The sequence below is a fragment of the Haemaphysalis longicornis genome, unplaced genomic scaffold (genome assembly GCF_048455015.1).
Source record: "Haemaphysalis longicornis isolate Haplotype H1 unplaced genomic scaffold, Haemaphysalis longicornis Haplotype H1 scaffold_17, whole genome shotgun sequence".
In the NCBI taxonomy this organism is placed as follows: Eukaryota; Metazoa; Arthropoda; class Arachnida; order Ixodida; family Ixodidae; genus Haemaphysalis; species Haemaphysalis longicornis.
In genome coordinates, this window is record NW_027526276.1 from 8,541,671 (window position 1) to 8,556,941 (window position 15,271).

General features: G+C 47.7%; 1 long non-coding RNA gene across 2 annotated transcripts in view; it reads right to left on the minus strand.

The window, feature by feature from the left end:
- Nucleotides 1-15,271, minus strand: part of LOC144166414 (uncharacterized) — a 345,992-nt gene that overhangs the window by 63,650 nt on the left and 267,071 nt on the right. The gene's annotated exons all lie outside the window — the stretch shown is intronic.

Genomic DNA, 15,271 nt, shown 5'->3' on the forward strand with positions numbered 1-15,271 from the left:
TTCACTTCCCTGCACTGTAATCATCCCCATCTGGCGTAGTAGCAAGCACTGCCGCTCGCACAGCTGACCTCTCCAGCCCACATCAAAGAGTTCTCTCTCTCTCTCACACTACTCCCACAAAGCTCTTAATTCCTGGTCAATGTCCCAAGTTACGATGTGCCACGAAGAGAGGAACAACAAAAACAAATACTCGTGTTCCACCGCTGCCAGCGTGCTGGTATAGAGCATCATCATCATCATCATCATCATCATCGTCGTCGTCGTCGTCGTCGTCGTCATCATCATCAGAAGCAGCAGCATCATCATCATTATCGTCATCATCCGGTCCACTGCAGGACGAAGGCCTCTCCCACTGACCTCCAACCACTTTTGCCCTGCGCTGCTCGAGTCCACAATTTACCCCCGAAGTTCCGTATTTCATCCCTCCATCGTGTTATTGTCCTTCCCTTCTTCTAGACCCATATCATCATATCCACTGGGTTACCATAATTGTCCGCCGGTTGTCGCTTCAACTTCCTACATTGCGGCCCAAGTCCATTTCTTTTCCTTTACTTGAACTGTGATATCTTCTGCTCTAGTTGGTTCTCTGCTCTGCTTCCTGTTCCTGTGTGCTACTCCTAAAATTGTTCGTTCCATGGCCAGTTGAGCCGAGCTAAGTTTGCTTTCTAGCCCGGCTGTGTCTAGGTAATGGAGCAGTGGTATTTATTTCCAGATATGTACCGCAGCGAAGCGGTACCACACAGGGCGCCTACTGTGGGGAGCCAGGTTAAGCTCGCAAACGAAGAAAAATGTTTTACATTCGAGCTATCGTAGGCAAAGCCTTTTTGTCCGTATTCTGTAGACAGCGCGTCACGAAGGGGTAGCACCCAGACCCGCTGGCTGCCTCTATCGGTTCCCAGACCCACCGTTACAAGGCGCAGTGGTCTCCCACCCCCCTCCCCCGACTCCCGCTCCTTCGTGTCCCCAACAATTTAGGGGTGCAACCACCTTTCCGCTTCCACAGGTTCATTCACCGACATGGCTAACGTCAAGATAACCATACACGTGTACCCTTTCAATATTGCTCCATTTCGCTCAACTATTTGTAAAACGTTTCCGCGGCTCCTCTTTGTAACGCATTGCTTTAGAAATAAATAAATAAATAAATAAATAAATAAATATGCTAGGTGTGGTTTTTTGCAATAAGATCATAAAGCGCGCCTGAACGGCCCAATTGCACGCTCTGCGTTTTGAAGCGAGCCTGTTAGCCTCTGGATAGTCAGGAGTTTTTATCTCCTTCGTGTGCGACTGAAAACTCATCCAGTGTACAAGTACCCAGAAAGCGGAAAACAGACCTGCAGTGATAGTTTGGCCAGTCCTCTTACGTAAACTAGGTCTAACGTCATGCTATTCGCTCGAACGACGTGAACGTGTACGCGCTGCTTGGCGTACAATGAATTTGACTTAACAACGTGAGGGTTCGAGCTAGTTGGTACTCCATAGTGCAAATTTAAAGCGCAACAAATTTAGACAGAAGACGAACGACACAAGGACAAGCGCTTGTCCTTGTGTCGTTCGTCTTCTTTCTAAATTTGTTGCTCTTTAAATTTGCACTATGAATTTGAAGCCGCTCGGAATGTTATGAGGATCAGCGTCAGGGCTACGCATAGGCAAGCCGGGCAAGAAACACAAGGCATAAGAAACGAAGGAAGGAACTGTAATATAAGCAGGGAACAGCCCGCTTGACTACCGTACACATGGGGATGGGGACACGGGAATTGAAAGGAAAAGGAAGGTGAGAGGTATATATTTCGCAGAGGTATATCGGCCAACGCTAACCCAGTTTTTTTTTCGCTTAGTGCTGGTGCCAATACCCGTACAGTGTCACGAGCCTACATAAAGTCACATTACCCCAGATCCTCAAATTGGGGCTGGCCAATGCCTTTGCCGAAATTCTCCGTTTTGTGCGAGTCCCCAACCTCGCATATTCTAACCAACGTAACCCGTCGTACATATACCCGCTTATTGTGGACCCACAGATGAATGAGTAGTTTTCTGATCCCTTTTCCTTCTGAAAAAGCTCCGGGATACATTGGAGGGACGGCAGAAAGGAAAAATTGATGTAATGACGCCAAAATAAATTACGTTTACGCGCGGAGTACCTTAAGACATCACAATGTCCGTCCGCGTCCGTGCGCATATCATTTACAATCGCAAAAAAAAAACACACAGGCACCGGCAGGATTCGAGCCTGCGTGTGGTAGACCACACAGAGGTAGTGTCAGCCGTCTTACCCATTGGGCGACGACCCTGAGTTAGAACCCGAGAGTCAAACGGCTTACTCCCTCGCCTGTAACGGTCCGGAGTACCTTAGGGCGGTCCGGAGTACCTTAGGGCCTCCCAATTTCCGTCCGCGTTCATCCGTGCGCACACCACCATCAAGCAAAAATCAAGCGAAATTCGATTTGAGCCATGAGTTGCAGTTTCATTCAGGGAAGAATCAAGGTGCAACTCACGGCTCAAATCGAATGACGGTCAGCTGCGCAGATGGGATGTTACTCGGGGCGCAACTTGGATGTCATTTTGAGTCCCCGTACTCCGCACCCTCGCCATCATCCACAGAGTGGAGATGCTGCCATTTTGCCATCAGTTTTGGCCAATGAGTAATAAAGCTCGAAACGCAAGTACGGAGGTCAGTAATCTGTGGACGAAGCCTTCTACTTTGTGTTACCGAGGGCGGCAATAGACACATTGGCTAGCCGGGCACCCCCCCCCCCCCCCCTCCGAAAACGTACGGCGCTCATCAATGACTGATGGCAGCGTTACACACGAGCCATTTGATTGCTTCTTTCTCAAAAGGACGAATGCAAAACTTGTTGTCAAAAGTAGTGTTCGTTCAAAACAGACGGCGAAGATAATTTGAATCTACTTAACGAACGCCAGGTACCATCAAATGCGCGCGTTTTGGCGACAAGGCGGAACATGCGCATGCGCTTGGCTTAGAAAGAGGAACACGCGCAATAATTTCAAGTGTCGTCATATTGTTACCGCCAATGTGTGAAGCACTTCCTACTTTCAGACCGGCGTTCAGATATTGTACCCGTTCTATCTTATAGAAAGTGTATTACTGTAGGTCTCAGACACCGCAAACAGCCGTTACAAAAATGCATTTTTTAAATGCAGAGCATTTCTTAGCCTCACCTCTTCGTGCGTCGGACGGCGTCCACAGCTCCGCGTCCACAGCAGGTGCGCCTCTCCTCCTTCCCTCCTCTCTCTCAACAGCAGCTGGCGCGCGCATGCGTCGTAGTCAGCCCGTTCGCTCCGTCGCGGTCTCGGCGTAACAAGTGCGTGATAGCAGCGCGGTGGGGCGTGGAAGGGTGCGCGCTGCTTGCGCATGCTCGCTCTCCCCCCCGTACTGCTCTCCCTCTACTGCGCGCGCTGCAAATATAAAGCGGCTAGCGGTCGCTCGTGCTTCAGTCACTGCGTTGCTCCTTCCTTCCTTGGTTGACGTTCGCTCCACCCTAACGCGACTTTACTCTCCTGTCTCTACCCCAAAGCAACACCAACGCGACTACGACCCAACTACCCACCCTAACGCGACTTTACGCGGCGTTAACGACCCCCAATGCTCTGCATTTACTCGTGTTCCCCTCGCGGGAAGGCGCGGGAATTTTTTTTTTTCTAAATGGCGGGAAAAAAAGAAACTAAGGCGGTAAAAAAAAAAGAACCCTGAGCTGCTCGCTCGCCAACACGTGCGTCACCTGTAAAATAACTGGGGGCAGCACCTCCTCTCATAGCGCACTTACGGCTCACCGCAAACTGGTAGAAAATCCCCGCGCCCTGTCCAACGCGTTACGAGCAGCAGCCCATTCTTAACGGTTCCGCGCGCTAACAGCTTCGCGAAGTTCTGGGCCGGGCTATTCGCCGCTGGCCATTAGGGAACGGCTATTCCCGCCGCGTTAATTGGTCTCATCAGACGTGGCCCCCCAAGAGCCAGCCGTATCGCTTCAACAACGTTGTTCGCTCCTCTAGCGCGGACGTGAAAATATGTCGCACGGGAAGGAACATTAATGGAACGAGCGGTGATTTGTCTCCACACGACGCTCGTCGTTCCCAGGCGTATGGTGGAGGCAGACGGGATATCTCGCGGTTTCTCGCGGAATAACGTTGTTGCCCGAATTTCGTCTTCTTCACCAGAAACGCGCGACGTCGTCTGCAGAGCGGGAACAATGCGCGTCGTTGTCTGCTAGCGCGCGAGCAATGGGCTCCGGTCGTCTGCGCGCGTTTGCGAATGAACAAAAGGTTATTAGGCTTAGCGCGGGCGGTAAATTCGAAGCTTTTGTAGTACACAACAACGCGCAATGTGAAAAGACGCCTCGGTGAATGCTTATCCACAAACCTACGTACGTTAGGACGAGCAACCGCTTCGTCCACGCGATAAGCCGCTTTCGATTGGCCCCGGTGGGATTTGTTGTGGACGTGTGTGAGCTCGAAATGCCGACGGGCTCCCCCCGAGGGCGCGTGCCGTTGGCAGGTGTTCAATGGGAGTCCAGACGTCAGTCTATTTAGAACAATACCGCGTGAAACAGGTTCGTTTATGCGGGCTTTCAGCGGAGGCGTCCATGGGAGCGGCCCTTCAGCGCAACCAATGCTGCCGATGTAGGCCTGGCTAAAAAGTCCCTTCGACGTGTGGAAGCCGTTCGGCGTCGCTTCGAAGGGGAGCTTTACCAGATCGCAGAGAGGGCTGTTCTGTAGCTGACAGCTGCTATGCTGTGGTCGGGACTATTCAACGCTCGAAACCAAGCATTCAAACGCATTGTAGGAACAACAACAACAAAAAAGAAATCTGTGGGGAAACTCGCGCGAAACGCACTTCCTATAGGTAATTTGTTCGGGACCGAAGACTAGGGTGCTTTAGACCTTTTGTAACTGTCGACCAAAGGCTCGCGAAGGACGGGAAGTACAATAGGTATAACGTGGCGCCCCACTCACCTACACACCCCGTGACAGCGCACTGGCGATTGAATGCTCGCATGTTTCAACACGTGTTCTGCTTTTTTGTCATTTTGGTGTGGTTGATTCGCATCAGGTTTCAGCTGCGGCTAACGGTAGCAGGAATAAAAAAAATAAAACTCTCCAATTAAATACCCGCAAGTAAGCGAGCAGAAGTATTAAAACAGTTATATTGTCTAAAAGACGCTATTAAAGCATAGATATATTCCTCGAACAACCCCCACGAGAAATTGCCTAAGTTTACCAGCCGTTGGCTGCAAATGAATATTTCGCGAATGCCTCACAACTGTCTCGAAGCTGGCATTCCGACATCTGCTTAGATAATGAAGTAACGTTAAAATGTCCAGTACTCTGACGGTGTCACTGAGGCTCTTGGGACAACAAATGACAGGGAATATCGCTTATCTGGCTTCTCAAGTGCAAGGGCTTTGTTCCATATAAGGGTAAAAATTGATTGCACATATTTCAGTTCGAGTGCCGGAGAGGGGATGGATACCACCCCCAAAAGTGGGATGCGTTACATTAAAGGAACATTGAAGTGAATCTCTCAAGCTTCTGGGTTTGTTTGCTTTACATAGACTGTCTCAAATAAACACTTTTCATTCATGACTTCGTGTAGCGAAAAAAAAAGAAACAGACAAGCACAGAGGGAGGCGACGGGCACAAGCGCATGTGACCGTCGCCTCCATCTGTCCTTGTTCGTTTTCTTTCGCAACACGAAGTCATGAATTACCGCTATTAACTAGCCCTAAAGAAAACTCCACTAACCACTTTTCATTGTTAATCCGGTCGATAAAGCAATATTTAGGTTATAAAGCCTGAACGAAGGAAAAAATTAAAGACGTACCACTCAACGTGAAAGCTAAAGGGAGTGCAGGAAAGTGCTTCGCCATAAGTAGCTGTAGCGCCGTTATCCGCTCATTGCTAGCACCCAAAGCAGTGAAAATTTCCCGCCCTCGTAGTGCTCGCGCACCCCCTGCCTGAAACAGCGCCAGCGGGAGTTCTGTTCTTTTTGTGCTTGCTTTTCCTCCCGCACGTGCCGGTGTTGCACTGCTACTTTTTTAAAGACGATAGTCTTTCTTGGGCTACTTATACTTGTGCTACATTGACGTTTCAAAGGCCTTCGGAAGGCTTTGAACGGAGTGTCTATCGAGTTCTCCATTGTACATATATATGGTGCAGTTGTGGCAGACTGTTCAATTGTCAATTGAAAGTTACCGTGTAGCACAGGCCTTAAACCCAGAAATTTTGGTCTGTCTGTATGTCTGTCTGTCTCACGGAGCAAGAATTATTCAGGAGGCGCAACAGGGCTTGCTCCGGCGGCGAGATAAAGTCATGGCGCCGGGCACGGCACCGACGCGCCCTCTGTCGCGAGGCGTCAAAGGGAAAAGGCTCGCCGGTTCAAGGCCAGCCAGTGCATATCCGGCTGTCGTCGTGGGCAGGCCGCAGACGACGAATCAGTCGCGTGACTGAACTTTCATTGGAGTCGATGGAAGAAATCTTCTCGTATCAAACATCGTTGTCGTAAGACGAAGGGGCTTTGATTTTTCTAGAACGCGAAACCTAGAAGAAGAAACATGTGGTTGAGAATCTAGGTATGATTAGTTCTAGTGATTGATGGTTCTTATCCTCTATGCCATTAGTTCATATTCATACTGTCCTAACTTTGCCGCCCTACCTGTGCAACATTAAAGGTGCGTGCAAATCTCAGAACCCGCCCGCGGGAGCGGCGAGAGTGAACCACTCGTGGCGGGAAGGCGGTGTCAGCAGACGTCATCTGCCCCCGGATTCCTTCTAGTGCTTCGTTTCAAGCGTGGTACGGCTTGTAACAGGGGAATTATTTATTAATAGTTGCTGCTAAAATGCCCAACACTTCTATTTTTATATTTTACATAAACAAATCTGGCAATTTTCACGACATATTTGATCATATTACGATTTTTGTGCATCGCGTCCGTAGAAGAACATGTAAACTATGGGAACGCGATTGACGCGCCTTCTGTTGTTCTGCTCCGCAAGCTGCATTTCCTCCTCGCCAGACAGTGACATTAACGTGCAACCCGCCCGCGCTGTCCTAGCCCGGCAGATTCCCCTCCTGAAATACTTCTTTCTCTGTGGTCTGTCTGTCTAGGACCCGATTCAGCCACCCGGCCAAAGTAAAACAAGGCCTGCGCAATAGTCTTTATAGTCACAGCTAATTCTGCCCGTCTACGTCCGGTGTAATGTTCATACTTTTCAACATTGTTGAACAAGAACAAGACATTACGCAAATATAAGACAGCAAAATAATACACAAGTGATATTGGCAGTGTTCTTTAATAAAAAATCATAGATGCTCGATTTTTGGGAAATGAAATACTACATCCACTACAGAAAAAAAATTCCCTTCACCGTCGCCTGCAATCGCCCGCGCCACTATAGCTTCTGGCGGAATTTTAAGAAATGAAGCAGCAACAGTTACGAAAGGTTGCACTAGATAGGCTCCACGTTCTGCTTGGAACGCACGTGGACTAGGGATACGCGGTACTGCGGTACGCGCATTTAAGTAGGGCGCCTCAATTCACGCGCCTCTCCTCCGTACGGCAGCGCTGGCATTGATGCACCCGGCCTGGAGGAGTGGAACGCGGTAAATTTAAATCGACTTGAGCAAAACTTTAGCGAGTTTGCCTTGAGAGGAGCGCGACGGAAGAGGAACAGCATGAGAGGTGAGCGGGAAAGCGAAGGGAGGCATTTACTTGGAAAATGTCGGCAAAGGCTATCGTCTTTTGTCGACATTTTCAACGCAGATACGAGGCCAGTTTTTTCCGCTTACTATCACAAAAACCAACCGAACGAGCGTTCCGAACTAAACGAACGCGGCTGCTGCAGGTTATATTACGCGTCAAATGTACCTGCCGTTTTTTTGGGGGGGGAGGGGGGGAGGGAGAGGGGAAGGGGGGCTTAAGGGGAGATGCAAGACAAGCGCCAGGGTTTCGCGAGTTTCGGAGGGTTGACTGTTTAAACCGCTTGGTTTCCAAAACCTCTGCTGGACGTCGTACGACGGAACGCAGGGCTCTACTTGGGTCCATTATCTCGCGGCACCGCCTGATTCCGGCAGTCGCTTGACATTTAATCACGCCGTAAAACACTTAATGACGCCGTACTCAGCATGAATACCCGCATTACATGGTGTTCCCTTCTCTGGATGTGTAAGATGCTCACGGGAACAACGTTGGACCTATCACTCCGGCTAAAGTCAGAGTACTACAGATTGGCTTTCTTTCCAAGAGACGAGGGCGGCACTCGCCGACCGCGAGACAAGGATCCGGAGCGCACCTCGCTACTTTTCGTAGGCAGTCAAATGCTTTGGTAGATTTTCCACACAACCTTACCGTAAATAAACGGGACCTAGACAAAACGGAATATGTCTGCGCATAATAGTACGTATGCCTGGCTGCAAGCAAAAGTATGTCCACACCTGCGTACTGCCGCCATGCGGCATGAGCGTCACCATTGCGAGCGTACTGTTTTCTGTCGAAGTGCACTTTTCTTCTTATCCGCAATGGATTGACGCGCAGGTCGCAAAAAGGAAGGGGATCACAGCGATTAACCAAGCGAGAGCTAAACCTGTGCTACATGGCGATTTAAGAGGCCCTCCCAAGGCTTCTGAACAAATTGTCTATCGTATGGCACATTGACTGCCGATTACGCGCATTTGCACGCAGACGTTCAACTGACAATTGGAGGTTGTCGGGCCGTACAGGCTTGGGACAATTCTTAAAGAAGTGCCTTCACTCCCGCGAATCTCATTTTTCCTCGACTCGATCATCCGTTCAAAGTCCGCCCCATGTTTGCACGCACAAATCTTCTTCGACAGTCGCCGCTATTTCTTGCCATTTATCATTGGAATAAGCTGCCGCAACAAATTGCATGTATTAAAGATCACGACTCGTTTGTGAACCATTTGAAAGGCAGTTTAAACATGCTTGTTTAGGAAAGTAGTGTTGTGCTTTTAACAAGATTCGCTATGTGCTTTGTATTGGGTGATTTTTCATTCTTGTATTCCTTTTGTTAGTGTTGTCTAACCCCTACTCGATGTTCAAAATTACGCTTGCTGTTTATTTTGAGCAACTGTGTAGAGATCTTTGAGCTGTTTTGTAACCCCCCCCCTATGTAATGCCTGCAAGGGGCTTTAGGGTATTTGAATGGAAAAAAACTCTGCACTCAACAATGAACTGTTGGAATTAGGGCGGTGTGCGCACCGCCCTCCCAAACAATCCAAATGATACCGATTAAGGCACACTTGTACATCCGTCTTTGCTACCTGGAGACAGAAAATGTATGACCTGTCCTTATCGCGTACGAACGCCAGAAAAGAACGGTTTTCCGCACTACAAACTAGCTAAGCTACGTGGATAATGCCTTGGACGATGCGTGCGCCCACAAGGAGGACGGCCGGGGGCACAGTTTGGGTACACCCGGCCCTCGACCTGGGTATCGAACCATGTAAGTATTGATACCCAAGTGCACCAATTGGGTATCGAACACAAACAATAATCGTTGCTTACACGCTGAGCCGCTTAGGTAGCGGGACCGGGATGTCGGAACGAAATGTTTTCCGTTAAGGTTTCTATTTCGTTTCATAATTAAAAGTTCCGTTCCCGTTCACCTCCAGGACGAAAAAAAGTAATGGTTACTAATGGGTACTCAAGGTTCTCGATAGCTGGCGAGAAAAATTGAGAAATAAGTTTCCGCTGGGTTGTGGTAGCACTTGCGTACAAGCGCAGCATGATTAAAAGCAGCTTTCATTGAGTTTTACGTTGTAACCTTCTGTTTTCGCTACGATGTATGCCGCTGTAACCACGCCAAACATTGTATTCTTTTGCTTCTATATTTATAAGTCGTCTTTCTGAATTTTAACACGAAAGTGCTTTATTGCCGGATGCACGAAGATTTCACTTACGTCACATCCGTCCCGGAAGTGACGCCACTATAACGAAGCAAACGCCTGTAAAGGATGCACCCCTGCACACAGGGTCTTCTTTATTGGAAGCATTCTTTAGGACTACAGAGTACGTTATACTTGCGGTAGTTCGTTTTTGGGTTTTATATTTTAACACGAAAGTGTTTTATGCCGGGATACTGCAATATTTCTCTGACGTCACATCCGTCACGGAAATGACGCCAGCGCACCTTTGCCCAAGCGACCTGCCAGTAGGACGTGGCTCGCCAAGCACACACAAAACAGCCGCCTACACGGAAATCATGCTCACCTGCAGATTTTGCTGCACATTTCACTTTCATGTTTTACTGATTCGTGTGACAAAGGAATCAACTGCAGTTTTTTTGTGTGTGTTTATTCATGTATTGCGCCCCCTTACAACAGTGCCTTAGGATAATCTTGATTATATCAATAAATAAAAGAATAAATAAATAAATGAATAAATAAACAATCAAAAATAAATAAATGAATAAATAAATAACTAAAGAATGGAATTAAACAATAATTAGAACAGGCGCAATACCTGCTTCGCAGCCAACTGCGGGCGCCGATCATGCGGAAACCTAAGCATGGCACTGGCCATCTAAACGCACGTACAGGGTTCTAGATGATCCATTAACATGGTAACGGACTGAGAGGGTAGGGAAGCCTGCAGTAATGCTGTTGAAGGAAAGATGGCACCAGCGAAATGAATGACAATTTTATATAGGCCATCAAACCAGCTGCAATCTCCCACTTTCGTGCATGGGAATTGGAATTCCGACATAAAAGTTAGAATGAATGCTGAAATACCCGAACTTTATTTACACTGTAACCGAAAACCAAAACGAGTTTTTCTTTTTTCTTTTTGTTTTGGTTCACATCCTTGATGAAACAGTAAATAACATTTCGGTTCCGGTTTCCATATTTTTCCGATGCCCTGCGCGAGGCATTACCCTTTACGTGCCTTGGACCTTTCAAAAAATAATCCTGAGTATGTGCTGTATGCTGGTCATTCCGAATTCGTGCTGCCTGTCAATAATATGCAGCGGCTACTGGCCTCTCTGGAGGTGGTAGCTTGCATTCAATCCCACATATATACTAGTCATATAATGCACAGGTATGTACATGTATTGCAGTCAAATACATATCTGCTACTAATATTCCCCGACGGTTCAACTAGCGCCTGAACCAACAGGTTTGCCAATTGTGTTCTAAACATCAAATCAGATCCAGCGATTACAAGAAATTGACCGGGAGGACTTGAAGTTGAGAGGTGTCACGCAATGGGCGTTTTAGATATGAGCCTTCAGTAAAATATGCTGTTGGGCTAGTTGGTTCATTTCTTAATTAAGAAAAAAGAGCGCTACAAACGAGGACAGAAAAAGCGAAGAACCTGTTTCGTCGTTCTTCGCTTTTTCTGTCCTTTGTAGCGCTCGTTTTTCCTTAGATATGAGCCGTTTGTTTATTCTACTGCTTCATTGCTTTGTATACCTGCGGGCTTGAATTCAAATGTAGTTTATACAGTTGAAACTCAATTTTACGAAACCTGATTTTATGAATTTCCCGATTTAACGAACGAATTCGGATTCCCCCGCAATTGTTTCTAGTCTTAATGCTTTCACGAACTCGAAATAACGAAACAACCTTCGCTGTCGAACCCGATTTAACGAAGCATTCCGTGAAATAAAACGCATAGAAAGAGTTTTTTCCAAATTTATGGCGTATAGAATGCCTGGCAGTATGCTGCCAGCGCAGTGCAAGCACACGAGCTGGAAGTGTGCTGTTAGCTCGTGTTGCGGGCTCCTCAAGCCCGCAACACGAGCAAGAAGAGACATCGCCCAGTTGTTGGGAAGAGCTTCGTCGCCGTGACGAGGTGGCGGCAGATCAGAACTTTGACGACTTCGTTAGCGCCGACGCAGACACGCACACTGACACAACGGAAGTTCTCGACGACGAGAAGACAGTGAAGCTTGTTTCGCGGCGCACGAAAGGAGTCCGAAGATGCGAATGATCCGCACACTGTCGAAGCTCCCGTGCCCACACCAAGCCAGGTGATGGACGCCGTCGACCTTCTGAGGCGGTTTGCTGGGGCACACTAGGGTGTCGAGGATGCCTTGACTTCATTGGCCAGCTACGAGAAGTGTGTGCTCACGCCGCTCACAAAGGGCGCGCCGGCGCATATTACGTGCTTTTTCACGAGGCAATAAATTTGTCCTTCTCTCGAACAAAATATGTCGTTCTCTTGATTTTACGATGTTCACGATTTAATGAAAAAAAAAATTTGGTAGTCCCGGTGTCTTCGTTAAATCGAGGTTCAAATATATAACGCTTGCATCCCAGTTTGTGTGGCAGCAAAAAAAAAAAAAAAAACAGTGGTTACACGCACTGTGACTTTTCATACGCATATTCGTGAATATTGTCGGCTTCGTACTTCTACCATTGAAATTGTAATGAAGATAAAGTATTAATATTTATTAATAATTCTTCAGGAGTCATTAGGACTATCGGGTGCCCGTGGACACGTAATTCATTAATGTTATCATCATGGTGATAATGTTCTCATGATCATCATCGTAATCGTCGTCATTTATCATCATCATCACTATAAAAATTCTCCAACCACCACCTCACTGCGAATCACAAACTAGCTCCTCTAAATATGTTTCGAAATTGTTCTGAAAGGGAAGGAGGGAACTTTGGACAGCAAAGAACAGTCTCCCTACAGTGTGGTGTACGGTGAAGCGTTCCCGGAACAAAAGCACTTTACCATGCCAATGCTTAAGTTGTTTCGCGGGAAATACGTATTCGTACCTTGCTACGTAAGTTTGTGTTTGGACTTCTATAGTGGGGGTCCTTGGTGCCGATGTGATTGCCTTCGCCCAGTTCGGACGAAGGCATGACAACGGATATAGCCACTGACATCGCCATTAGACTTACTACGCCGGCATAGAGTTTGAAGTCCTACCTCAGACAGATAGACAGATGCAACTTCATTGGGAATGGGCTGGGACAGCGACCAGAGAAAAGCCAATTTATTCGTTTGACATTTCGGCAGATTTTTTAGAAATATGAAGAGTTACTCTGCAATGCAGCCGCGGTAAATTCAATATTGATATTCAATTTTGAATACATATGAAAAAATGCTGATACCACGCGGCACCAAAAAGCAAAACAAAAATCTGGGAATTTCCCGCTACGAAGCTGCACCACGTATTCGAAGCATGTTGTTGTGGAGCGGACCGGATTAATTTGGACCACCTAGAAATTTTACATCCCCCAAAATCCGGTCACAACAGGGTTTATGTTGTGCGCACGATAAAGTCAAAACCAAATCAGCCTTCCTTCGCATTTCTCCGTCATTCATTCATTCATTCATTCATTCATTCATTCATTCATTCATTCATTCACCCACCGCGGTGGCTCAGTGGCTAAGCCGTTGCGCTGCTGAGCAGGAGGACGCGGGTTCGATTCCGGGCCGTGGCGGCCGCTTTTCTGATGGAGGCGAAAAGCAAAAACGCTCGTGTGTACGAGATTTCAGCGCACGTTAAATATCCCCAGGTGGTCAAAATTAATCCTGAGCCCTCCATTACGGCGCGCTTCATCACCTGCATTCCGTCGGCGCGTTAAACCCTACAATCAATCAATCAATCAATAAATCAATCAATCAATCAACCGATCGATCGATCAATTATACAATCAATTATTCATTCAATCAATCAATCGATCGATCATTCATTCATTCATTCATTCATTCATTCATTCATTCATTCATTCTGTATTGCGCGTCCATATCACAAAGGCTCATTCTTTCAAGAATAGCGATGCTGCTCATTTCGCATGATAGGTCGGGAATGTGCACCGCGTAAGCAAATACTGGCAGAGAAATTATTTCGTACAGTAGTCCAAATAGTACAAAATACTGGCAGCGATGAAGTACTCTACTGCGCGTAGCGGTGCAATAAAATTTGAATAAGGTAAGTAAAGTTAAATAGATACGCACCTTCGCAACTAACAAGCCGTAGTTCCAGTGGCGTCGACATACGCAAGCATATTAATCGTTTTCAATTATCCCGTTGGCCAGGAACATAGTTTAAAACAATTCGGAAAAACGCTACATCACGACCAACGTGGCCGGGTGTCCAGATGCTTTCAAGGGAGGGGAGATTTAAACGAGCGTTTTCTGCCTTTTTTTTTATCGTGTTTAGAGTTAGAAACTGCCGGGCCTGGCGTTGGGAGCAGCACGCAACCTTCACGTCGGTATTTTTGGAAATTCGCTCGCGCTGGGAATTTGAAGCTTGGTGTCGAAAGGAGGGCGACACCACGCAAATAAACCCGATGGGCGTGTTTCCAAGCTCCGCAGACACGGCAGGCGAGTCGACAGCCGCGTCGTGAATAACGCCGCGCGACAAAGGCTCAGCTAGAGCAAATAGTTGGCGCTAAAACGGCGCTCGGACAAGTCCACCGGGAACTCGGAAACGCGAAACGGACCTGCCCTTTTTCCGCTGGCGCGACATGTCATATATATATATATATATATATATATATATATATATATATATATATATATATATATATATATATATATATATATTTGTACACGAACTACTAAAAGGGGCGACAGCGCATTCTCTGCAACGCGAAGAACAGTCTTATTTGTCTGCCAAAGTACAGGCGTATGCGCATCACATTTTGTGAACTGGAGCCACCAGACAAAGTCCCAACAACAACAAAAATCCAAAAATCGCGAAAGCCATGAATCAGGCTATCAGAGAGGCCGGGCACACGATGGCAACGAAAACCGTACGATAGAGCGCTGAAAGGCTCCAGCGCCGGCCTGGACGTATAAGCGACGCTTCTATATAGCGTCTGTCAATCAAACGGCCGGCGATCGATTGAAACGCAACAGACGACGCTCAGTCAACGTCGCCTGGGCGAGGAAAAAAGATGTGCGGGTAGAGTACGGCTGGCAGTGTGTCACGTAAGTGGTCGTTTTGTGCTGCCGCTTCGGTTGGAGCGAACTGGAACGTGTGCTGCATTGGCGGCTAAACATGGGGCTGCAGCAGCTCGCGATGATACCGTGAAGGATTCGGTCGGTTGCTAGGAGATGGGGCTCAGATTTGGAGGGCTATTTGTGAGGCTTTTGGTACAGACGAAAGGCGGTCAAGCACGGGGTATAAAACGTGCAAGTAATAAATGCGCCCGCACGCACGCAACCAGACAGACAGACAGACAGACAGGCAGACAGACGGAAGGATGGACGGGGGGGATGAGAGGTGGATACCTCCGTCACAGCAGGGGTGATATTCCAGAAGGCCC